Here is an 8,806-nt window from a genome sequence, read left to right as displayed (position 1 = left end):
CACGGTCATTTTCGGCTGTGTTGTTAGGTTGGCTGTCCCTGGTGCGACTTTTCCTTCCCCTTGCCCCAGGTATGCCTCTGTGGTTCCCTGCCTGGAACTCGGACCACTGACTGGCCCCTCCCTGGAGGCGTGAAGAATTTTTTTTTTTTTTTAAGGTTTATTTATTTGAAAGGCACAGAGACAGAGGAACAGAGACAGAGGAACAGAGACAGAGCCACAGGTGACCTGGTGAAGCCAGCAGCTTCCTGCCCCAGCCTCAGAACAGAGCTGCAGAACATCACGTGGTCACTTGGTCTGCTGGTTCATTCCTCAAATGACTGCAATAAAGCCAAGAGCCAGGAGTGTTATCTGGGTCTCCCATGTGGGTGCAGGGCCCAAGGATTTGGGCCATCTTCTGCTGCTTTCCCAGGTGCATTAGCAGAGAGCTGGATAGGAAGAGGAGCAGCTGGGACATGAACTGGCACCCATATGGGACAGGCACTGCAGGTGGCGGCTTAACCCCCTGTGCTATGATGCTGGCCCAGGGGGAATACTTCTTGAGTACCTACTATGTGTTGGGCATTGTTCCCATGCTGCAGACACAGCACTGAACAAGAAACCCACAGCCCTGCCTTCCTGGGGTTTCTACTGCAGAAAACCGCTCCTTGAGTGTTGATGTTCTCATTTTCTTGTCTGCTTCAAGTCTCACTTCTGCTTTCTTTTCTTTTCTTCTTCTTTTTTTTTTTTTTTTTTTGGACAGGCAGAGTGGACAGTGAGAGAGAGAGACAGAGAGAAAGGTCTTCCTTTTGCCGTTGGTTCACCCTCCAATGGCTGCCCGGCCGGTGCGCTGCAGCCAGCACATCGCGCTGATCTGATGGCAGGAGCCAGGTGCTTCTCCTGGTCTCCCATGCGGGTGCAGGGCTCAAGCACCTGGGCCATCCTCCACTGCACTCCCTGGCCACAGCAGAGAGCTGACCTGGAAGAGGGGCAACCGGGACAGAACCCGGTGTGCCAGCGCCACAAGACGGAGGATTAGCCTAGTGAGCCGCGGCGCCGGCCTCACTTTTGTTTTCTTTTCCTGGTTATTTGTCATTTCCTCTTCTTTGACTCCGCCTGTCTGCTCTGCTGACAGCGAGTGCCCGCCCAGGCCCAGGCTCTCAGCTCTTTCCACCTTAGCATTCTGCTCTCCAAGAATCTATCTCCTTGTTTTAATTAACATTTTGTTTAAAAAATTATATATTTAAGAGGGAGCGAAGGAGAGAGAGAGAGACACAGAGAGAGAGAGAGAATGAATCTCATCCACTGATTCACTCCCCTGATACCCAAAAGGCTGGGCCAGGGCTGGAGCCAGGAGCTGTGAACACGAAAGTGGCTGGGATCCAACTATGTGAGCTGTCACCAGTGCCGCCCATGGTCCGTTACCAGGAAGCTGGCATCAGGAGCCAGAGCTGGGTGTTGAACCCCGGCACTCGGATGTAGGACATGAGCGTCTTAACCTCTAGGCTAAATGCCTGCCCCATAAATGTTATTCTAAGCCACTAAGTTTCCAGGTAATTTGTCACACAGCCATGGTAACCAAAAGATACACTTCGTAAGTAGTGGAGCCAGGATTGGAACCTAGGACTATAGCACTGTAAAACTGTCACTCAACACCTCTAGGCAAACAACACAGAACCACACAGGAACCTACACCTTCCAATCAGAGCAGCCTTGATCCATTCTCCATGTTCTGATGTCCCAGTGTAAAGAGCACGGCTGACTGCTGTGCTGGGGAACAGCACCTCCCCATGGCCTTGTGGGGAACTTGCACGTATCCAGGCATGCAAAGACGGACTGCGGCTCCTCTGGGTCTTGGCAGAAGGCTGTGAGCTTCCTGGACATGGGAAGCGGGGAGGCCTGTCAGGTGCTCCTACGAGGCCATCTTCCATTTGCCCCCTCTCCCGTGGGAAGCGGTCCTGGGACAGTTTGTCATCTCTCTTGGGTGACCTGGTGAAGCCAGCAGCTTCCTGCCCCAGCCTCAGAACAGAGCTGCAGAACATCACGTGGTCACTTGGACTTCGCTCCTTAGCATCGGGGTCCCACGTCTCCTTTTATCTGCCTGTGGGACTTTCTGGTGTGGGAGACAGAAGCTACGGGGATGGGGCTGGCACTGTGGCACAGCAGGTTAACACCCTGGCCTGAAGTGCCGGCATCCCATATGGGCGCCGGTTCAAGTCCTGGCTGCTCCACTTTCGATCCAGCTCTCTGCTACGGCCTGGGAAAGCAGTGGAGGATGGCCCAAGTCCTCGGACCCCTGCACCCACGTGGGAGACCCGGAGGAAACTCCTGACTCCTGGCTTTGGATTGGTGCAGCTCTGGCCATTGTGGCCATCTAGGGAGTGAACCAGCGGATGGAAGACCTCTCTGTCTCTACCTCTCTCTGTAACTCTGTCTTTCAAATAAATAAAATAAATCTTAAAAAAAAAAAAAAAAAAAAGAAGAAGAAGCCATGGGGAGCTGGCACCTTTGGCGTCTTTTTGCTGCCTGTTCAGCAGTGGCTGCCAGAGGCCCCTTGTGACTTTCTTGCTTGTCTCCGTCAGACGTGGCCTCAGTCTTGCATGTGTAAACTTGACACTCTGGGTGCTACCCTATTTTTTGTCACCACATGGAGTGTGCACAGTCAATATTTATTGAATATTTATTGAATATTATTTTGTCACCACATGGAGTGTGCACAGTCAATATTTATTGAACAAATTCATTCTTCCAAGGCTCCAAATCTCATAACTCTTTCTTCTAGGTCTGTATCTCTGTCAATTCTTTAATTCTTCCTTCACGAATATTCTTTTTTTTTTTTTTTTTTTTTTTTTGACAGGCAGAGTTAGACAGTGAGAGAGAGACAGAGAAAAAGATCTTCCTTCCGTTGGTTCACCCCCCAAATGGCCATTATGGCCGATGCGCTGCGCTGATCCGAAGCCAGGAGCCAGGTGCTTCTCCTGGTCTCCCATGTGGGTGTAGGGCCCAAGCACTTGGGCCATCCTCCACTGCCTTTCTGGGCCACAGCAGAGACTGGACTGGAAGAGGAGCAACCGGGACAGAATCCAGCGCCCCGACCGGGACTAGAACCTGGGGTGCTGGCGCCGCGAGGCAGAGGATTAGCCTTGTGAGCCACGGCGCTGGCCGAATAAATTATTTAGAATATTCTCATTCCTGCCTCTCTTCCTGCTTCGAAGCTTTCCCCTTACAAATCATTCCCAGAGTGCTCCTGGAGCATTCTTCTTAGAAGGTCGTGGTTGTATATGTCACCCTGCAGGTCAGAGACTAAGGCTGACCTGCGTTAGCTTCTTATTCAAAATCCTATCACTTGGTTGGTTGCTGTTTATCCAAATTCACCATCTTTAATTCCTTGCATTTTCTATTTTTCAAATCTTATCCTTTTTACCACCTTGCCCAACATAGCATTCTTTCAATATTCCAGCACCAGCAGCTCTTTTTTTTTTTTTTTTAAAGATTTATTTATTTGAAAGTCAGAGTTACACAGAGAGAAGAGAGGCAGAGAAAGAGAGAGGTATTCCATCTGCTGGTTCACTATGAAATTGGCTGCAATGGTCGGAGCTGTGCCGATCCAAAGCCAGGAGCCAGGAGCCTCTTTTGGGTCTCCCATGTGGGTACAGGGGCCCGAGGACTTGGGCCATCCTCCACTGCTTTCCCAGGCCATAGCAAAGAGCTGGATCGAAAGTGGAGCAGCCAGGACTTGAACTAGCACCCATATGAGATGCTGGCACTGCAGGTGGCAGCTTTACCAGCTACGCCACAGCGCCAGCCCCATAGCAGCTCTTTTGATAAACAGCCTTAAGTCCCACTCTCTCTCTGAAAATGTTCCTCCACCACTGGTCTTTCTGAACCTGCAGACTGTTGAGTTCTCTGTGGGCTTGTGGATAGGCCAGCATAGAGAATAACCGGACATAGCAAAAGATAACCAGGCAGAACAGGCTCATGGCCAGTTTGTACTCAATATATGTGAGGTACCCCAGTTAGGATGGGTGTTCTTGGTTCAGAGGTTCTTTACTGGAGTCTGGGAGGCTGCTGAAATTGACTGAAAATTCTGCAGGTGTAAGCAAGGGAAGAGTTACCTCTGTAGCCGGTTTCCTGCACAGGTCTGCTTTTGATCCAGCAAAGGCTAGGACCCCCTGACCTGGACGGAAGATGGTAAACCTAGTGAAAAAAGACAAAAACAACTCCCACTAGATTTTGTTTAAATTTTCTTTTAATTTTAATTAACTGATTGTATTTGTGTTGAAAGAGAGAAAGAGAGATCTTTCATCTACAGTTTTACTCCCCCCAAGTGCCTGCGACAGCCAGGGCTGGGCCAGGCCAAACCCAGGAGCCTGGGACTCAATGTGGGTCTCTCAAGTGGGTGGCAGGGACCCAGGCATTTGATCCAACATCTGGTGTCTCTCAGGGAGCGCAAGAACAGGAAGCTGGAGTGGGAGCATAGCAGGGAAACTAACCCGGGCCCTCCCGAGCGGTGTCTTTTTTGTTGTTGTACATAAATAGTTTATTGCTAGGTGGGTTTGCAAATATTTCCTCCCTGTCTGTGGCCAAGCAATGTCTTAATCACTACACCAAATGCGTGCCCTCTACCCAGACTTCAGAGCCACGGGACTGGACTGGTACCCTAGCTCTGTACAACACTGGCATGTCATTAGCCCTTTGGAATTATAATGTACTCTTTTGGAAAACAGAAATCATATCTGCTTTGCCTACTCACTGGATTTTTGAGAGAAATATGTAAAATACTTTATATAAAATGGCTTTGCGAATGATCAAATGCCCTATAAATATTACCATGAAATTTAACTTCACACCACACCGTTCTCACTTCCCATGTTCCAGTTTACATGGTATCTCTCTTATTGTGAAATAATAGGTTCTTTTTAGTCCCTTCTCTTCTTCTCCTGGGCCTCTGGGTGTGCACTGGTCCAAGTTGATTGCCATGACCTGAGTCACGGTTACAAGACAAGCTTTGGTATCAGACACTGAAGGTCACTTTTCCTCTTACCAAAGCAAAGCAAGTCTCCCGTGATGTTCTGGGTGGAGTTGATCTGTCTATAAGGACTAGAAACTCCTGCAGCTGGGCCGCCACTCCTTGCAGGAAGTGAGCAGATTACTTACAAATGGTGCCTCTCCAACCAGCTGTTAAGGGACCAGGTGGTTTTTATTTTTTGTTTTACTTTCTGAAACATCACATTTAAAATGCCATGAAAATTTGGGGCTGGCGCTGTGGCGTAGCAGGTAAAGCCACTGCCTGCAGTGCCGGCGTCTCATATGGGTGCTGGTTCAAGTCCCAGCTGCTCCACTTCCAATCCAGCTCTCTGCTATGGCCTGGGAAAGCCTGCACCCGTGTGGAAGAACCAGAAAAGGCTCCTGGCTCCTAGCTTCAGACCAGCACAGCTCTGGCCATTGTGGCCAACTGGGGAGTGAGCCAGCAGATGGAAGATTCTCTCTCTCTCTCTCTCTCTGCCTCTCCTCTTTCTGTGTAACTCTGACTTTCAAATAAACAATACACATCTTTTTTTAAAAATGCCATGAAAATTAAGAAAGGTGTGTGTTATGGTACATTGGGTTAGGCCACTGGTTGGGACATTTGCATCCCATGTGAGTGCCTGGATTTGACTGCTTCATGCTTCCGATCCAGCTTCCTGCTAATGTGCCTGAGAGGCAGTGGATGAGGGCTACACCCACACGAAAGTCATGGATGGAGTTATGGGCTCCTGGTTTCAGCCTGGTACAGCCCTAGATGTGGTTGGCATTTCTCTCTCACCCTCTCTGCTGCTCTGCCTTTCAAACAAATAAATACATTTTTTTTTTTAATATTAAGAGGCATGTACAATCTGTGCTACAGTTTTAAATGATTAGACTCAACAGCCAAAATAACTATCAAAAATCTCTAAGCACATACTCTCAATTTCTGGACTTATTTCCTGGTTGATTAGAAGCCTAGCATCCATGCCACACCTTGAGTCATACAGATTTAAAGGATAAAAAAGCATTTCATGAAATGAAGCCTCATGGATTATCTGATTGATTGCAGTTCAATAGATGAGTTCCCCTGGTCCAATCAGCTACAAGGTAGGCGTGGTCACACGGTATAAAAAGAGCCTGCTAGCAGTCTTTAGTTGGGGGCACTTCCCAGAGAACATGGCAGTAGACCCAGGCACGCAACCTTGCTGTTTGAATGCAGTGCACAGCACCTTCAGTGATGCAAACATTGCTGAATTCCTCCCAGCTCTGGCGACTGGAGGCCTAGTTTAATGTCCTGCGGAGTGCATGTTGCACAACACAGAGAAGTCATCGATTTTAATGCAAAGGTGCCCAAAGTGAATTCTCTGCCCTCCAGAAGCTCTGGGTCTGCATATTTCTCACGAATTCACGTTTTTCTGTCTAGTCAAAGGTGAGAAAAATGTTTTTATTTCCTAGTCTCAAAACTCTACAGAAGAGTTTGGTGATGTGGTGTAGCAGGTTAAGTCACTGCCTGCAGTGCCGGCAACCCATATGGGCACTGGTTCAAGACCTGGTTGCTCCACTTCTGATCCAGCTCTCTGCTAGGGCCTGGGAAAGCAGTAAAAGATGGCCCAAGCCCTTGGGCCCCTGCACCCACATGAGAGACCCAGAAGAAACTTCTGGCTCCTGGCTTCAGATGGGCACAGCTCCAGCCATTGCAGCCAGTTGGGGAGTGAACCAATTCCAGCAGATGGAAGACCTCTCTCTCTCTCTTTGCCTCTCCTCTCTTTGTGTAACTCTGACTTTCAAATAAATAAATAAATCTTTTTTAAAAAAAACTCTACAGAAAAAAATGGTTATTTATAGGTAATGTTTCACTTTCAGCTCACCAAAATCTCCAAATTCCTTCTGTGCATAGCATCTGTTTCCCTGTACAGGGTTGTGTCCTCAACCGCAGCAACCCTAGTGCCCAGGACAAAGATGTGGTTCCCAATACATAACAGTTCTTTTATGTTGCTGATGAAAAGCCTATAAAATGGAATTAAGAATGCCTACCTCACAGAATCCTAAACCATTACCTGATAGAAGTGACAGCATCTAGCACAACACCTAGGGCCCAATACGTGTGTGTGGATGCTGTTTAGGAATGGGATTGTCCCGCAGTTGTTTAGTTAATATGAGAGACCTCCTGGTGAAGTTCATTTAGTGGCCATCATGGCCATGTATCACTCATGTTTAAAATCACGGATCAGGAAAAGGGATGTCGTGCTTGTCAGTGTTTTAAAAAAGCAGGCAAGTGATTGTGAACTTAGTTATTTCAACCAATTTTGTAAAAACAGATTTCTGGGTAAAGATTACAGAATAACCTGGAATCACAGAATCGCCTCCCTCTGATACCAACTGAAATGAATAAATAAAGTTACATGCCACATAGTGTTATGTGAAACCCGAGCCCTATCTGATAAACCATAAAGTTTTATGAAAATCCAAATGGAAGAAAACACATTAATATGCATTCACCACTCCCCACCTCCCCACTATCAGCATATAACCCCATGGAAGGCTAGAAGTAGTCAATAAGTTGCCAACCAATATTTTAAAACTAGATGTCCCAGAAAAAGTCTGACTTTCTATCTTTTCTAGGAAAATCAGCTGTGTCCCATGGGGCCTGTTCCTGTGGTCAGATGCTTGTTAGTGTACACAGACCCTACACCTCCACCATCGTCGCTGGCCTAGATTCCACAAGCCTTGGCGGCTGCAGCCCCTGGTGGTTGATTCCTGCTTTGATAAGACTGAGGGTCAGGCATTAACTTGCCTGATGTCAAACAGTGCTGGTGGCTGGGTTTCCAACATAGACATTTCACATAAATTCTATTCTCTTCCGCACCCAACCAGTCAAAAAATAAGGTGAATGGGAAACCAAGCCCCCTCTCTTCAGTGCCTTTGATGCCGACTTAGCTTCCCTCCTATAGCTTCCAGTTCCTTTGTTCCTACTTTGAGGATTGCAAGTCCACTCCTCACAGCTTCACTCGCTAGAGTGAGGGAGTGGTGTGTGGGTCAGGCTGGCCTCCCAAGGCCCCAGGTCACCAGACTCAGAACGCAGCGCTCGCCTCTGCAGAGAACTTCCTAAGGTTGGATTTTCAGATGCCTCACAGGAACCCAACATTCCGATCAAACCAAGTGAGACCCCAGACGGACCATCAGAGCGTCTCAGCACGCACTCACTTCCTGTTCCTGGCCCGTCAAAGAGGGGGTCACAAGCTCAGTGGAGCAACCAGAGACCTGCACACAAGCTGATCACGCACTGCTCTATCCCAGCTTAGATCCGCGAGCTTCACACCCTGAGCCCCTCGGGGAGTCCAGGAATTGAGTGAGAGCTCCTGACTTCAAACTTGCGCATGCTTCTCATTTAATCCTCGCAGTTACTCTCGGAGGGAGGGGAAAGGAGCTCACGCTAGAGAGAAGACTGAGGCTTAGAGAAGCTAAATAACTTCCCAGAGACAATGGATACTGGCACCCGGCCTGATTCTAAGAACCAAATGTTTCTCAATATAAAATGCTGCCTCCCGAGGGAGGAGTGGAGCAGTGTCCAGGAAATAAACACTATGAAATGTCCTCTAACCTAGTTATCGTGGGGGAGGTGGCCAGTGACTCAGGCTAGAAGGTGGAATTCTCTTCCCATATTCCCTTGTAAACAGAGTCCCGAGGGTTAGAAGGGCTGGAAAGACACTGAAGATGACCAAAGGGCCACACTTAGGCTCATCAGATCACATGCAGTGTTTTTTTTTTTTTTTTAAAGATTTATTTATTTGAAAGGCAGAGGCAGAGAGAAAGAGAGAGAGAG

This window comes from Oryctolagus cuniculus, chromosome 17, assembly GCF_964237555.1.
Source record: "Oryctolagus cuniculus chromosome 17, mOryCun1.1, whole genome shotgun sequence".
Classification (NCBI taxonomy): Eukaryota; Metazoa; Chordata; class Mammalia; order Lagomorpha; family Leporidae; genus Oryctolagus; species Oryctolagus cuniculus.
This window is presented reverse-complemented; position numbering follows the sequence as displayed.